We start from the raw sequence: 17,248 nt of genomic DNA, 5'->3' as shown, positions 1-17,248 counted from the left end.
GGCATGCATTAACAAAACCAAGAAGCAAAGTGATGGATTAGAAACACAGTGCAAACATTCCAGTGAGAGAGTCCAGCTCAAGAGCAGTTTCTTAGCAGTAGGTCCTTTACTGTTTTGGCATTTCCCACCAACCCATTGCACTGGTGATAACAGGAGCAAGGCAGAAAGGAAACTCCAGCCCTGATCTTGCTGCAGATGGCCAAGCCCATCACAAGGACTATTATTTCAAGTGTCACACTTGGTAAAACTCGGTGAGATGTGACTAGCTGCTGTGTCTTCTAGTGAGTCATAACAAGAAAAGGCAGTTAATAATCCAGGTCATACAGTTTTCTTAATTACAGTATGCCTGCAGTGTTCTGGTGAAAAGCTGTTCTTAATGCACTGGTTTTTGTCCTCATTTGACTGTTTTTGCCTTGTGTGAATCCTGAACAACTGATTCTGTGCCATTTCTCCCTTAGGCCAGTGTGAAACATTGCTCTTTACTGTCCTACTGCCTTTAAACTAAATCCTATCAAACGTGAAAAGCTCCTGTTGAGATTAGAAGTGTATTAGAAGTATATTAGCTTGGGCAAGCATTGTTGCTTGCCTGTGAGTGCTTATCTTCTACAGCAGCTCTGGTGTTTGCCATCTGTAATTTTTCCAACTGTGTATGTATGGAATATAGAATGTGGATGTGGGATAGGGGGAATGGGAGCAGCCCCTTTCCAAACAGTGGGTCTGTGAACCCAGAGCTTGGTCGTGGTGCTGGTGGGAATGCAGTATGTGAGGTGTTGCTGCTGGTAGCAGAGGGATGGATTAGGAAGTGTTCGGTGCATCTCTGCCACCACCAGGCTCTGCGTGCCCCTCACATCGTGTGTTCATAGCCGAAACTGGAAGGTGCTCTCCAGGAGTGCCTGTTTATCATTTTTTGGCATGGTGATGTTCATGTATCTCTTCATGCTCATGGTTTGTGGCTGATAGCAGATGGCACATGAGTGACTTGTGTTTACAAGCATATAAGCCATCCACCATGGCCAAAATCACCACGGTGCTTCCAGCACTGAGGTGTGCATGGCATGGCTCTCGGTTTTGACCATGGCAGAGCCTGTGCCATCTGTGCAGTACCCCTCAGGAGGCATCTTGCAGCACAGAAGCCCTGTTCCATTAGGATCAGCATCCTTTGTTCCCTGGGACAGCTTTTTGAACAGTAGTGCTCTCAGGTTGCTACTTTGAGCAGCTGAAGTAGGGCAGCTTTGTTTGCACTCAGTAATTCCAGGAAATCCTTGACTCTCCTCCTTGTCTGCTGTGGCAGCCGGGTGCCTCCAGCCAACCTGCGCTGCCTCCTATCTTCTCCTTATTTCCAGTGCTTGCAGTTCAGCTCCAGCCTAGCAACTCCAGCTCTTTCCAAAGTGAGCTGGAGCTTCTCTCATGCTTTTTCTGCACATTTTCCCCAGATGTAAGCATCCGCTTTGTAGACTTTGGAACCCTCCCGGATACACTGACAAAAATATGTTGGATTTTCCAGTGAAACACCTCTCTGGTGCTGAACTCAGCCCAAGTGACGGGCTGAGGAAAGTGCCTCTCAAATAGAGCATTGAATGCCCACAAACATGCACTTTGTTTTTCTAAGGGCACCTGCCAGGAGGCTGCTGATGCATCGAGCGCAGAAATATGCTTGGCATCAGACAGCTCTCCAAAAATCTCTCTTTGTAGGTAATGGAAAATGTGCCTTTTTAACAAATTTTGGCAGTTATCTTTGTCTGCGTAGTTTTTTCTCGCAGTAACCTGTGAGTACAATGGATCTGTTGATTCTTTTCCTTGCTCTGTTCCCAAAGTGCTGAGCCCTTCCAACCTCCAGTCTCTGCATGAAGGCAGCAGTAACTCCTGCTTTGTTCTGCATGTTTAGCAGCTCTCCTCTCTATGTAGAGAGATGTGATCTGTGCAGTAGTGCCTGCTGACCTGCAGCACTCTCTCTTGTTCCTATGAAGCCTTCACTCAGCTCATGCTGTTGTCTGCTGTTTGATAGACTTTGCATTTAATTCATTTCTAAAGGATTTCAGCTCTGTCAAAGCCTTCTGCTCTTTCTTTTTTCTCAGATTAGCCTTTTACTTGGGGTCCCACAGTTGTTCAGTAGTTACTCAGAGCCAGGAAGCTTAAAAAACATTCCAGCACCAAAACCCACAACCAGAGATTGATCAAAAGTGTTGAGGCCATGCAGTGCTGCCATGCATTTGCAATGCTGATGGCAAGTTCCCCTGTAGATGTGCTTCCAGCCCCTCGGTGTTGTTCAGCACAGTCCTCCTTCTTGCACACCAACCCACTCCAAGTAGTCCATGTGTGCTCCAAAGGCATGGCTTATGGAGGGAGCAGCTGTAAACAGCTGCTAGGCTTTGCTAGGGATCTCATGCATTTTTCTAGGGAAAGCCCAGAGCTCCTTCAGCTGCATTTGATGAAGTTTGATTTTATAGGTAGTAAGTCCCTTTGCAAATAGGCCAAGGGGTTTCTTGAGAATCCAGGAAGCATCTCCATGCTTGGCTTGTTTTTGGCATGCACTAACAGCTGCTTTTCCTCACTGATGTCTCCTTGGAGCCAGGGAAGAAATAATCCTCAAGGGAAGTCAGCCATAGGATGAAAGGAACCTGGAAGTAGCAGGCTGGAGCTCTGCTGATTATGGGAGGAACATAAGTCTTGGGATCAAGGCCAAAGTGCATGTCAGTGCCCATGGGAGAAGCCTAAGTTGAGAATAGGGTTTCACCATTGTTTTGCAAGAGTTCAACCTGTCCTGGCTTTCATCCCTGTTGGTGTTATTAATTCTTTGGGGCTCTACATTGAGCAGATGGACTCTCCATTTATACAGCCTTATATTTCCCAGAGGGGGAGCAGGTAACCAGCACCACGTTATAGCACATGGAATAAAGAATCCTGTGTATGTGGACATACAAAGCTTTTCCTTTTCAGCTACGATTTCACTTCCTAACTTTTGCAATAAATAAGGTCAGTTTCTAAGCAGTAATAAGAAAACCTGATGGTAGTTTTACATTGCAGAGTGATGTCTGTCCAGTTAGTCTGAGCTCTTGTCCTCATGTGTCTGGAAAATTTCTATTTATGTGTGACATGCAGAGGCTTTTTCCATTTTCAAGGTGGGGATTCACTGAAGGCCTCATCTGGGTCATAATGAAAACTGCTGGGATAGACTGACTCATTCTCCTGCTATAAACAGCTAATGTACATAACCTTTCTATTTATTTTGCACTTGTTGCTACTTCTTTTTATCCTGTGCCTTAAATTTGCTTGTTTTTACGACAGGGAGACAAAGCCAAGACCAACTGTACTCATTCAACTCCTCCCAGTGTTTTAAGCTTACTTCTGTAGCTGCTTGAAGCTGTATCTCACCACGTGTGGCCCTCAGCAGGACAAGGGACTAAAGGCAGGTCTCTGAGTTCACTGCCCAACACCTTCATGATACAATTGGCATGTCTAGGGTCTTTCAGAGATACACTATTGTAATGCATCAACACCAGGCTTTGGATTTCAGCTAGTGCTGAAGATCTTTTTCCATCGTGAGGTCCAGCACGCCTTTGGCAGGACATCAGACACACACAGCTGTCCTGCAGAGAGTTGTCCTTCTCAGGGTTCACAGCACGAGTGTCTGCCTCCGTCACCTTCACACAGCACAGAATGGCTGTAAGTGTGAGTATTGGTGTCCTGAGCTGCAAGTCTTGTGTCACCATTTCCACTGAGATGATGATGGAGGGACCAAATTTGGGATCTCCTTTATGCCATTGGGTCAGCTCTTACCTGGGCTGCCAGATACAAGAGCTCAATCACACCCGTGGGGAACTTAAGGTCCTGAATTGTGGTGCAGATGCAGACCTTGAATTTTGGGATGCTGTGTATCTCCCTGTGCAGAGTGGGCACGGGGCAGAGTGCAGCATCACACGTGCACTGGTGCATCACAGTGTGGCACAGGTATAAACCAACATCTTCTCACTAATGGTATGACGTTGCCGCTCTTCCACCAGGGCAGAGCCCTTCCCCATCCCTTTCCTCTTGTTCTTTGTGGTGTATTTACCTTAGGGAACTGCTAAAGTAATTCCAAGCCAGGAGACTTGCTGCTGTAGCTTTCCCAATGGTCTGTATGAGCACTGGTGAGGCTGACCTCCCTGAGATCACACAGATTGTGGGAGTCATCACATCCATCCAGCAGCAACACAGGGAAGCTCCCTGCTTTATCTGTGCTGGGATTTCAAGGCTTGGTTGATGGACTCATGTTGGTGCATGTGGGCTACATGATTTATCTGCTAGGGCATGCATGGCATTGAGAGGTTGTCACCTGTAGGAACTTGTGGCCTGTTTTCTTGGTTTGGTCTCTAAAACTGGAAGAGTTGTGTTCCCTCTTGCATTGCAGAAAGAACACATGTCATGATAGTGTCTGACCTTTGCAGCTTGCTGCTGGGAAGAAGGAGACTTAAAGGCAAGAAATAAAGCAGAGCAAACAAAGCAAGGAACTGCTCTTGAAGTGCCAGAGGCAGCAGTCATTGGAGATAGCAGGGTTTTTCTCCCCCATTTTTAATCCACTCGCTTTCATTTTTCTGTGGAAAGAGCAAGCTTCTGGATAAGGAAACAGAGGAACTGGGCTTGTGCTTAGACATAAATAATCTTGTTAATCAGCAGCACTGGGAAAGAGACAAAACTACGTGACAATCGAGCTGCAGTTTGGTCAAACCCCCCTTAGTTTGAGACAATTTGCCTCATTTTGCAGAGAACCGTCTCCAAACCAGAATCCAATTGAAGTTCAGCATTATGAAAGTAATTCGTTTTTTAAACCTCAGCAGACTTTGTTTGGATTGCTGATTTCCTCGAGGCCTCGGGCCCTGTGTGTGCTGAAATGGATGCAATTCACGGGTTAGCACACGAGGCATCTGACTGCACGGTCTCTCAGGGGTAGGCAATAGCTTTACAAGCATGCCTAATGGTCCTGGCACAGAGAAATGATTATTGGTGATTACACAGCAAAAAGGAAGCGATCAAAGCAGGCGCCATGCAGCAATGTGGGCACTGGATCACAGCACCTCTGCACAATTTTTTTCCCCCCAACAAAGTCACCCCAGAGGCTGAATTGCATTTCTTCCTGCAAAGGATGCTAGCAGGAGCTGCTTGCAGCCACCAGGCTGGAGGAGCCCTATGCGCCCCTTGTCCAATTTGTCCCCAGCATTCTGGGAGCTGAGTGAGGTGGAAACCAGTCCATGTTTTGCTCTCATGGCACTTCAGACTGAGCTCTCAGTTCTCAGCAGAGGAGCTCTGGAAGTGGCAATGTTTCTGCTTACAGCCCCCAGACGCTGCCTCTCACCTGGCGCTGGGGTCATGGCAAGGAAATATCCCTGTGTGTGTTTACCTTGCAAGAGCAGGAATCAATAACAGAGGTACAACCAAGCTTTTAGGTCAGGGTTTCGTTCATGACAGATGGAGAAGAATCCATTTTTCCCTTTGTTGTACAGGCTTCCTCTGCAGGCTTAGCAAAAAAACATCAATGAAGTGTTAGTGCAAACAGAGCTGGTAAGTGCTGCAATAAATGCTCAGCTGGATGCTTTCTCTGAGCTGTTTTGAAACACCCCAGAATTGGTTCTGTTTGGATGCAAAAGCTGACAGAAGAGACTGATTCACCTATTTCTGATAACACCTATTTCTGTTTGTCCTGGGTGGTTCAGTGCCTTTTCCTCACCTGCAAGCAGACTTCTCCTACTCTGTTTAGATCAATTCTTCTCCCTGCTCATCCCTTCCTGTCCACAGCTGGAGGGGTTTGTACTGCTGCTGGTGGTACACAGGGCTGTAGCTTGCTTTTTGCTGGGCATGCTCCCCTGCAGCTGTTTTCCTAACCCAGAGCACACCTGTATTTATTTCTTAAAGCACCCAGGGACAAAAGGTGGCTCTTTGCTAAGATCAGACGTTCTGGGTAGATGAGGATGAGGACTGGATGGAAAAAAAGAAAATATATATATATATATTTGCAAATATGTCTTCTGCTTCATCAAATAGATTTCTTTTCCCAAGGCTTTGATTTTCTTTGGAGTTTTAGATGAGCCAAACCTTAGTCCCAAACCACCAGCTATAGTCTGAGAGCATTTTTAGGCATGGAAACTCCCAGGCAGAAGGAGCTGCACCTTTCTGCCTTATGTTTCCCAAAGGATTTCATCTGAGGTTTCATAGAAACATGAAATCTATGGAAGTAACTGTGAGAAGCAACCCCTCGTGTGCTCTGCAGCAAGCCACAGGCAGGATGTCTCTATAGGAGATTTTTTGCTGGAGAACACTCTTGTTTTGACAAAGGCAAAAGGATGAAAACCAGTCCTTTGTAGATAACAGGGTGTGCACATGTGTGATTGATTAGAGTGGTGTGTGCTCACCCAACGCCGGGCACCTGTGTGTGTCTGATGTTCTAAGATGGGACACAGCTTGAAAACAAGGACTCAGAAAAGTCCTGCAGGATTTAATAGAAATCATTTGTTTCCAATTGTTTAACAACTGCCTTCAGTTAGTTTTCACCTTGAGGCAGAGATCTGTCGTGTAAAAGCACACATGGATGCACACTGGTTCCAGTCCTCCTCACTGGGCGGCTTTGTTCTGCTGCTGGATAAAGGCTTTGCTTGGTGGTGAGAGGGCAGTGCTCTGCACCCAGGAGCTCAAGGCAAGGTGATTTCTGTCACGTCTATTTAAGAACACTTGTGGAACTGTAATTGCCTGTGCAGTCACCTGCTGGAGAGCGAGGGCTCACAGGGGCAGGCAGGGGCCCTCTAAAACCTGAGCTAAGCAGATGGATCTTTTCAGTTTCTATTTGCTATGGGAACTCCCAGTGTTGTTCTCCCCAGTGTGTGTGTACCAGAAAGTGAAAACAAGTGGGAATGGGAAATGCAAAGCAGTGGCAGAGGCTTAAAAGCAAATTCTCCAGCTCATGCTGAGCTCCCCTCAGCCCATCCTGTGCTCTGTTCCTCTGCAGCATCTCGTGCTCCAGGATGGGAAAAGCACAAGTCAGGAAATGGTGAGAACAGGATTAGATTTTAATTTGCTTTCGCCATTTTTAATAATCCCTGGTGGTGTTAATAATACAGGAATTATATTCCTCTGAAGAATTAAGCTACTAAAACTCCCTTTTTAAAAAATTAATAATGCTTGTTCAGAGAGTTAAACCTCCTCCCAGGTGCTATTCCAAGAAATAGCAGTGATTTGAACTCCAGTAATTTCTGTCTGCAGAGCTGGAAAAGACTTGAGGTTTGCATAGCTCTGGTTTTTTCTTTCCAATGTGTTTTACCCTCTCACCCCTTACAATAACACTTTTCTCACTTTGAAGGAAACCTTGGGCCGTGTTTTACAATCAACCAGAAAGAAAAAGGCTTATGCAAATGTTGTGTTAAAAATGAACTGAGATTTCATGCAGAAATGACCGTTCCTTCACCAGTACAGCGAGCAGTTGGGATAATCAGGCTCATCTCATGCTGTGGTGGATGCTGGAGCTGGTGGCTTTGTGGTTCAGGGCAATAGCAGGAGGGTGAGCAGCAGCCCCACAGCAGGTGCCCATCCTCAGAGAGCTGTGGCAGAGCCCTGTGCTTGATGCAAAGTGATGTTGGCTTGGTGGCAACATTAGACCAACGACGATGATCAGACGTGGCAATGTTGGGTCTGTGGCATTGACCAGAGGTGATGAGGTTGGACCAGTGATGTTGGCAAGGTGTGGTGAGGTTAAACCAGTGATGTTGACCAGGTTGTTGAGGTTGGATTGATGGCATTGGTGAGAGATGATGAGGTTGGACTGATAACATTGACCAGAGGTGGCAAGGTTGGACTGTTGACTGGAGCCTGATGACACGGATGTGCGCTCAGCAGCATCCTGTGTGATGGATGTCAGAAGAGAAGAGCTGTATTGGCGTATTTTGCCACCCTTTGAGGTCTCCATGCATAGGATTTAGATACCAGGGCCATTGCAGTGTCTTGGAATCTGTCGTCAGCTGGGTAGGTTGCAGTTTGGAGAGGCAAACCTCTGGGTCAGTCAGTGGGTTTTTGTTTGTTTTTTTTTTTGTTGCTTGGTTGTATCTCTGTTGGTTTCCTTGCAACTAAAATCTCTGTCCTGGGGCTTAGGAAGCAGGTGTAAAGATTCAAGGCTTACCCAGACAGGGTTCAGTGGTGGTGTTTTCTTTCTCTGTGAATATCATTTCAGGCTGGGCATAAGCAAATGTAACAAGATGTCCTACCCCTCTCCTAGGATTATCATCAATCAGTTGAAACAAGGCTGTTAAAAAAATGTCAGCCCTCTCTTCCAGCTGGTTCCATCTGTGTGCTGCTGTGCAGGTGAGGTACAGCTCAGGAGATCCCAAGGAGAGGAATGTGTGTTGGAGGTCACTCGCCTTGTCCCTTTTGGATAACTTTGCTATGTTTCAGCCCAAGGCATGGCTGGTGGCTTGGCAACATGACACAGGTTGTGTTGGAACGGCCAGGTGATGCTTGAGCTCCAGCAGAGCCAGGTGGTGCCCCAAAGGGACCATCACTGCTGTTGGCACCTGAGGTGTCACCGAGCACTTCACCCCTTAGCTGAAAAACATACAAAGAGCCAACAGAGAAAAGGAAAAGCAGAGGACTAGAGTTGAAGTTTTGGCTTTTGCCCAGTCTAATGGATATCCAGCTCTGGCTCAGAGACTCTGAGATTAGCAGATATTTGTTTTCCTCGGGGATTGAGGAAATCTCCAGATTGGCTTTGACCAAGGCTGGCTTTTCCCCTGTCTTGTGACAGAGGTTCATCCTGTGGACACACGTTAACGAGCAGCGGATGATAAATTAATCTCCTCCTGAGATTCCTCTTATTATTTTTTCCCTTCGCACAATGGCACCAAGGCCTTCCAAAGGGAGTTTCGAGTTGGCTGTGGGCTTCCAAACGAAACCGACTCCACAAGGCAGAGTTAATCAGAGACAGCTGTTACCCGCAGCACTGACGGCCTCACCTCTTCAGCATCAGATTAAAACCCGTTAATAACCGCCAGTGAGAGAGCGGTGCTGGGATGACTTCAGGGTGGGAGAGAGCATCTCGTGGCTTTTGGGCAAGGCAGAGCAAGGATGTGAGTGCACGGGGATGGTGTTGGCTTTGGGGTTTGTTTTCCTACTGAGCGATCTGGATTTGAACAACACAACTGGCAGGCGAGGGAGCTGCTCCCTCTGCTTCAGTTCTCCGTGCTTTTTGTATCAGCCTCCCTCAGCTGGGCTGGGCAGAACAAAAGGGGGTTTATTAATTTTGCTTTTCCCTTCGTCAGATCTTTTCTTCTTGGTTGCAAAGTCTTGCAGGTCCTGCTGCTGCTGCCCTGTTCCTGCACTGGCAGCCCAGCAGTTTCTTGAGCAAGCCAAGGGGAAGCAGCAGCCCCTTCCCTGCATCCAGCTGAGGTTTCCATCTCCCTCTTTGCTGTCCTCGCAGTGGCATCGCAGTGGGGGTCAAAACTTGGGCACAGCATTGAGGGACTGCAGGTATGGAAAAATCACTGCATTTCTGCCCTGGATATCTGGAGGGGGCTTTCCATGACTCGATGTGAGCTGGGCACAGCCTGCTGAGCAGACACCTGGGCGATGCTGATGTACCCATGCTCAGCAAGCTTCCTCTGCCCACTGAGCATGGGTGCTCATTTAATTAGCTCCAGAGATCCAGCAGCACCCATTGTATTTCTCAAGCTCCCAGAGGCACTGGGAGGATAGGAGACTGGAGGATCTCTTTCAGTGCCACCACTGAAAATTCTGGGCCAAAACACAACCCAGCTGCCCTCAAAATGATGTTGCCAGCAAGTCACTGCATGCTCAGCTTAGTGCAGCCCCAGGTGGCTGCAGTGAAACCAGATTACTATTCCTTTCTGTTCTTTATGGATGGGTGAATGTGTGTCCTGGGGGGAGCAGGGCCACGAGAGCTCTTGGGCTGGAGGACTGGAGGGTGCTGATGGCAACTCCTCCATCCCCTCTTCCTCTGCTAGGTGCTGAGTGGGGTTGCAGACCTGCCAGCATCCGACCTGGCATTTGCTCCCAATGGGTTTTATTCCAGTGTTTCACCTGCTGTCAAAAATGATAAAATACCCCAAACTCATTTAATCCTAGAGACCTCAGATCTGAGGTTACACAGCCTGTAGTTGCTGTATAGGCTGTGCATCACCTCTGCTTTGCAGTGTGCTGAAGTCACTGCTGTCTTACGTGACTGCAATAAAGCACAGGGTGAGAACAGTGAGAGGAGTGTGCTGAGAAGGACAGTTCTCAGCACATAAAGGCTGTGTGCTAAGCCTGGAACTTCTCCCCTCTCTCTGCTGGGAAAACTTCATTCGCAGTGGATGAATGATTTGTTTGTAGTTGATTTCAGGACCAAACTGGTCCTTGGGCTTTGCTTGTCCATTCAGCAGAGTTTTGCTGTTGTCTGGCCAGAAAATGACTCAGTCTGACCATGACCAAGGGGCACGAGCATTTCTCAAGCAAGGCAGCAAGAGGAATTAATCCTTCAGCTGATAGCTGGGAGCTGATAGTTAGAACCTTATGGTGCACAGGCAAGCAGATTTGACTGAAGAGGGACCCACAGGGTGAAAATGGTAAGGAAAGGACGGGCTGTGCTGCTACAGCACTCAGGATAAGGCCTTGACTAAGCTCAGTGCTCCTTTGAGAGCTGTATCTGCTCAGGCAGATCTTCAGCTAGGAAGGAGCTGGATGGAGGAGGCAATGGGAGCAGAATGGATGTGTGGGTCACCGAGGATGTGTCTCAGTTCCAGTGATCCCATCTAAAAGCACAGCAATAGGTTTATTAATCTGTGTGTTCTAGTAAGTGAATGCACTGTCCACTTTCGCTGTCACACAGTCCTCACGTGAAGAGGTTTTCTGGAGGTCTGCAACATGCCAGAGGCAGTTTGGGGAGCGGTAATGGGCAAAATAGGAGTGTGAGGGCTGGTCCCCACCGACAGCCTTCTGAGCCAAAGGAGCAGGGAAACGGGGACAGCATCTGTGCTGTGGGGCCCATTGGAGGACCCAAGTGCTGAGACTCAAAGCTCAGACTGCCTTGCAGGAAATGTGCTTTGTTCAGCTGTCCGTAGCAGCAGCTTCCAGGAGCCTCCACCCTTTCTCCTTCTTGCTGTAGCTTGGGGTGCATAAAACGTTTTCTCGTTAACTATAAAACACCCAAACCTCAGCAGAATTACAACCAGATGGATAAACAAACTTTCAAACAACATGAGAAGAGCCCTTCAAAGGCAGGAGTGAGGCAGAGCCCTGCCCAGCCCTCGGAGAGTCCCTGCTTGCCGGCCCCAGCATCCTGCTCCATTCCCAGCAGTGGGATGCTTTGTGCATTACCAGAACAGACTCACATTCTGCTCACTGTGGCTCTGAGGCCTCTGCAGAAGCCTTTGTAAGAAACAAGGACAGCTCTCAGGTGGGTTTTCTGTGTGTGTGTGTTTTTATCCATTGGAAAGGTGTTGGAGAATGGTGAGTGGGGAGTGCTGCATGTCCCTACCTGCAGGGGAGCTGTATCCCTGTCAGCTTTCACTGAGCTCTATCGTGGTCCCAACCCACACCCAAAGTCTCTTTTCCAAGCCCATGATATTGTTCTTTCTCTTCTTCCCCGGCCCTTTATGTCGACAGGGCCTCTGTTCCTTACAAGAGTGAATCATCATTTCCTGCTGCTCCGATGGATGGAGGCTTTGCCATGAGAGGATGTGGGTTTCGTTCCAATCAGCAGCGTGAATTTCTGAAAAACAGCATTAAAGTGGATGGCAGCTCCACACTGAGCACAGCAGGGCTGCTCTTCTCAGGAGCATTCAGGACATCCTGAGCCTGCATCCTGCTGGCAGGGTGTAGTCCCAGCCTTGCACTATGGGTGAACACCTGCAGGCATGAAGATGCTGGAGAGGACCGGCTCCTGCTTCCCCCCACATTCTATCAGTGGGGAATAGCAGTGCCTGCCCCCCAGGACTTTGCAGTCTCTTTGTGGGATCGAGGGAGGGAACCACTGCTTTTCTGGTTTCTTTTTTAGTTAGGTTTGTGCAACGGTGGATGGCAGCTGCATCCTTTTATAGAGGTGTGTTTTGTGCAGCAGTTATTTCAGGGAAGCAGTGAATTCATTCCCTCTATGCTGCTCTGCCCACAGAAGCTCCTACAGAAGCCAAGTGCTGCCCTGCTGGAAGGAATTTCCAATGGCACTGAAGTCAGAAGCTGGGATGTCACTGCTGAGGTTCCCAGGAAGGTGGGGAGGGAAGGGAGCACACTGAGCATAGAGCTGTAGCATCATTAAGGTTGGAAAAGACCTCTGAGGTCATCAAGTCTACCTGTGAACCATCACCCATCATTTCCCCAGAGCACGTGTAAAGGATCAAACATTGAAGCCAATGATGGCATCACCAACACGTGGTGGAGAATGAACCTCTATCACTGAAGAGCTCCAAGTTCTCCACAGAGATTGGACTCTGGGCATGGGGTCTACAGAAGCCACCACCAAGGACCTGTTTTGCTGGGCTGCTCTGTGCCTCAGGGGCTGTTTGGCCATTGGATCTCAGTGCAATGGGTCGCACAGACGTCAATGGTATGTCAGCTCCAGTGAACTGTGAAGAAGGAACCAAGCAAACAGAACTTGGAAGCTTTGATAGAGGAAGGTCAGCAGAGACACCCTCTCCATGGCAGGACACTGTTTTTTGAGCCTGGGCTGCTCTGCCTGGCTGGAGATCCCTGGCTCATTGCAGTTTGCAGTGGGCTCTGTTGAGCTGGGTGTTGGATGTGTGAGTGCTGCAGAGAGCAGCTGAGGCTCTGGGTGAACCAAGAGGAGGTTTTTGATTCAGACACAGTTGTTCACCCACGTGCAGTGCGCAGGGAGAGCATCAGATGTCTCCTATCTTTATGGAGCAGCACCTGCTCCCTCTTTGTTCTGAATGTGCGCTGTGCAGGGCATGGGAGCACAGAGCTTTTCCTAGAGAAAGGAGCCAAGTCTGCACAACCTGGAGCTCTGCTGTGGGCAGGGAATTTGCTTGGGTTCACTCTCCATTCCTGGAGCTGCTGCCACACTTCTCTAAATGGGGGCATTTCAGCTCTGGATCCTGATGCCAGGAAGACAGATGTGTCTGACCTGCTGATGCTCAGGGTGGGATTTGCCTGTTTCACTCATTGCTCACTTTGAGACCAATTCTGCTGGCCTGGAGGTGCAGATTCCCACTTAGAACCCTTTTGCCACTCAATGTCCAGCATCTCTGAGACTTTTAGGACCTGTTCCACCATTTCAGCATCACTTCTCCACCTCGAGCAGGACGCCACGTGGCAGAGGAACCCGTCCTTCTTTACCAAATACTGCTTCTCTACCCATGGGGTGACACCAGTGACCTCTAATCTTCCTGAAACCCTTCTCAACCTGCCAGCATGCAACGCCACTGCAAGCAAACTCTTCTTGTTACCACTGAGCACATCCAAATATTATTTCATCCCTGTCCTGCAGCCCAGCTGGCCTGGGAGCCAGCAGCAACGTGGCTGCAGGACAGCATGGAGAGCTCAGGGGGACATGGTAGGGATGCAGCCCCCATCCCATGAATGTCACGTATTGCAGCTCCAAGCTCTGTGCTCTGCATGGCCTGCTCAGTCTCCCCCAAGTGCTGACAAAGTGTCGAGCAGAGGGACAAACTGGAACCAAATGCTGATGGTGCAGACTTCCCCTCCAAGTTGTGCGGGCCCTCCTGGGTCTGCTGGCCTTTAATTCATCTCCTCGCCCGCGTCCCAAGTTGATTTCTGTCAGAGAAGATAAATGTTGTCTCCGGAGTTGAGATAAGAAGGATGAAATCTGTCCTTTTCCAAAGGCTTTGCAGAGGGTTTGGGGGGTGCAGGTGGAGCACTGGGGTTGGCTTTGCCAAGAGCTGGGAGCTGAAGGGAATGCATGCACAGCAAAGGGAATGCATGCACAGCAAAGGGATGCTGGTGGCTGGCATAAGGGGCGTGCATCCTTTTGTTTTGGGGTCGTTTGTTTATCCTGGTTCCATTGCCATCCAGCAGTGTTCCTGTGGGACTGGATATGCACAGGTTGTGCCTATGTGCTGCAGGGAGACGGGTCTTGGAAACACGAGGGTCCTGCAGAGGGCTCTTCCTTTAGGGGGAGGCTGATCCTCATCCCTGTCTGATAGAAAATCACGGCTCCTCGTTTGTCTGCTGTTTCTGGAAGATGCTGTTTGAAGTCGCTGCCCTTTTATGTGTCTTTTATGTATTATGCAGGAATTTGGCTACAGGAAGTCTTACTTCTTTTGCTCTTCTGTATCAAAATCCTTTTGCAGACCAAATAATTGCTTTTCTGCAGTGCACAGACTGTGTGACCCTGCGATCACACTGATGCCCGCACACCTCTGTGTGCTGCAAAAAGGAGGGGAAAGACAAATACTCAGATCTCAGCCATTTCTTGGGGATGGTGAGGATGTGTGGGGAGGGGACAGCTTGCAGCAGAGCCCCCTTCTTGCTGCCTGGCTTTGTCCACCCCAAAGCATCACCGAGGTGCTTGGTGTCAGGGCGTTGAGGCAGTGCCTGCCCTTCATAGCACCGCACTGCAGAAGACTCCCGTGGTTGCTGAGCTCTCAGCCCTCCTGGGGAGCCTTCCACCTGAAGTGAAGCTGTGTGCTGAAAAGCAGAATGCACATCAGCAGCACTGCATCCACCCCCAGAGCCAACTGGGACCCATCCTGTCTGAATCAGGTGGAGAATCGGCTCTCAGAGCCTGCTGCAGACATGGGGGCAATGGAGCATCTTGTCCCTTGCGTGGGACACGTGGGCTCGTCAGGGATGTGCCCCTGCAGACAGCTGCAGGATTCAGCCCCATCCCTCCCCGCTGTGACCCAGGTGCCAAAAGGGGTCAGGGCGGAGGAAATGAGTTGCAGAGAGCCGGGATGACAAGGGGGTGGAAGAGATCTATGCTGTTTCCAATTCAACATGCCGTGAAACGGATGGAGGAGCGTTTCCCTTCCGCCAGCAGGGCCCCAGATGTCAAATCCCAGCACAGCGCTGCCCCAAGGCACTGTGCATCCCTGTCAGCCGGCTGGAGCAGGCTGCTCACCCAAGGTAGGCTTCTTCTGCAAGTAGAAGTGGGATCTATTTTACCCCTTGCCCATTTCCACGGGGGCACCTGCCCAGTGCTGCAGTTTGGTGCTTCTCCTGCAGGGGAAAATCCCTTCGAGGACAGCCTTGGTGTGCCAGCTCCGCTTGGCAGAATTAAGCACCTCCCTCTGCAAGCAGGCAGCTTGCAGCTTTGCAACTCGGAACCCTGGCTGTGTGGATTTCCAGCGTGTACCTGAGAGCTGTGCTGGGTTGTGCTCAGGCTCCCAGCACACTGCTGCCCTTCCATGCACCCACATGTGCACAGCAGATCCGCAGCCTCACCCGCACCGAGTGCGGCGTGACCTCAGTTAAACAAACACTTACTCTAATCGCCTCCAGATCTGCCGCTGTCTTTGATCAGTTTAAATATTGGTTTGTCTTACGATATAAATATGTAAAACATCCATTTGTTTTCGTGCGGGATGCAAATAAATCATTGCATAAGTGTATACATGAGTTCGGCCGCGGGGGGAGCGGCGGTGGGTTCATAACTCATCAGTCTCCACCTTTCTGAAGGTCATTACTTCATTGCCGGGCTGCTTCTCTCTGCAGACAGCCCCTATTTTGCATTATTTAAATTGCTGTAGTGCCCTAGGAGTGTTCCTGCTGGTGGGGGTGCAGCACCTACGGGTGCAGTGCGAGGCTCTCTGCAGCACAGGAGCAAAAAGCTTCAGCCTGTCCTCTGCCAGGAGCAGTGAGATCAGCCTGCACCCTGGGGACTGCAAGGGATTCCTGTGATCCTTTTAATCCTAAGGTGTTTCCCATCATTTTCCTGCAGCAAACGCCCATCCTGGACCCTAATCCCAATCTCTGCTCTTGCAGTGATGTTGCCCTCCGTCCACTCGTGGTCATTGCTGATGGGATGTGCTCCAGGACCCCCATCCCAGTGCAGCTGCCTCTCTCCACCTGCAGCCATTCCCGTGTGCTGCAGGAGTGGCTTTCCAGCAGGGAAATGGTGAAGGGTGCTATTAATGAGATGGCGTTACGAGGCTGAGCTGCATCCATCCATGCTGGGCTTCAGATTTCATGCTGCTATCGGGCAGATTTCTGCTGCTGGGGCAGGACCTGATCTGCCCTATTTGCTGATGGTTCGTTCTCCCAAGGGAGAACAGACCTTGAGTTCTTCTGCCTTAATTCCTGCATCGTGCCCTTGTGCTCCACCTCCCTTTCTGCCTCATGTTGTTCCTCATTGCTGCAGGGTTTTGTTTCCTATCCCCAGCTCAGTGCCACAGACAGATCCCACCCAGGAGGTGACCACCTTCTGATGCAGTGTCAGCATCTCTATCACTATTAAACCCATTTTGGCAAGGGGAATCAATACAGAATGATGTGAATGAATGCTTTACTGCTGTCACTTCTGCTCACGGATGTCCTGTGAAAGGGAGCGTAGGGAGCAAGATGAGATAAGGTGCAGTGCGTGGAATAGTGCAAGATGATTAATGAGCCCTTTGTCCTGGGAAGAGAGATAATGCATCTCCTGCTGCTGCCCTGTGCTAGCAGCGTTCAGATCACATTTTAAATATATATGTTTTTCCTATTTCAGAGGTATTTCACTATCTGTCTTTGTTCAAGGGCACATGAGAAGGGGATGGTGCAAACTCTGACGTTTGAAATCTTCCCCGGCTTAATTTTATTCTTAGATGGCAGCTTTCTTTGCTGCTTATTTATTTGTTGCCTTTTCTCACCTTTGCTGACTCCCAAGCAGGAAGAAGCTGCAGGTAGGAGTGTGGCTCTGTGGGCTGTTATGCTGTGATGCCAAAGAGCTGAAAAGCAGAGGGGAGTGAGGCAGAGAACCTGGGGAGGTTTCCATAGGCTTTCCCATGGCATTGGCACTGCTGATGTGCTTGGGGCAGAGGGAAGGTGCTGTGTGGTGTGGGCTGCGCCTGCTGGAAGTGCCCTGGAATGGACTGGAAGTGGCTTTCATCCTCTTCCAGCTCAGTTTTTTCTTGTTGTCATCTTCTCTTTCAATTTTTCTGCTGGTCATCCAAAGGAAACCCTTGCAAGGTGCTCCAGGCAGGTGCTGGGATTGCTTTTGGGACAGGAATTCCCCAGCAGAGAGGGGATTTCCCCTGCATTTTCCCATATACAGAGCTGTGAGGCTTTGGGCACTGATTAGAAGCGATGAGTCCCAAATTGCTGACCATACTGGGAGCTGCCAGGGTGT

The 17,248-nt window shown here is 49.4% G+C and overlaps 1 long non-coding RNA gene across 1 annotated transcript; it reads left to right on the top strand.

The window, feature by feature from the left end:
- Positions 1–6,806: 6,806 nt before the first annotated feature.
- On the top strand, positions 6,807–11,762 carry LOC125699469 (uncharacterized). The gene is made up of 3 exons (XR_007379574.1): positions 6,807–7,015; positions 11,169–11,404; positions 11,614–11,762. It is a non-coding gene; the product is annotated as an uncharacterized LOC125699469 (long non-coding RNA).
- The last annotated feature ends 5,486 nt before the right edge of the window (positions 11,763–17,248 follow it).

The sequence above is a fragment of the Lagopus muta genome, chromosome 12, assembly GCF_023343835.1.
Source record: "Lagopus muta isolate bLagMut1 chromosome 12, bLagMut1 primary, whole genome shotgun sequence".
Classification (NCBI taxonomy): domain Eukaryota; kingdom Metazoa; phylum Chordata; class Aves; order Galliformes; family Phasianidae; genus Lagopus; species Lagopus muta.
The sequence above is the reverse complement of the archived record's forward strand: the minus strand, read 5'-3'. Positions and strand labels throughout refer to the sequence as shown.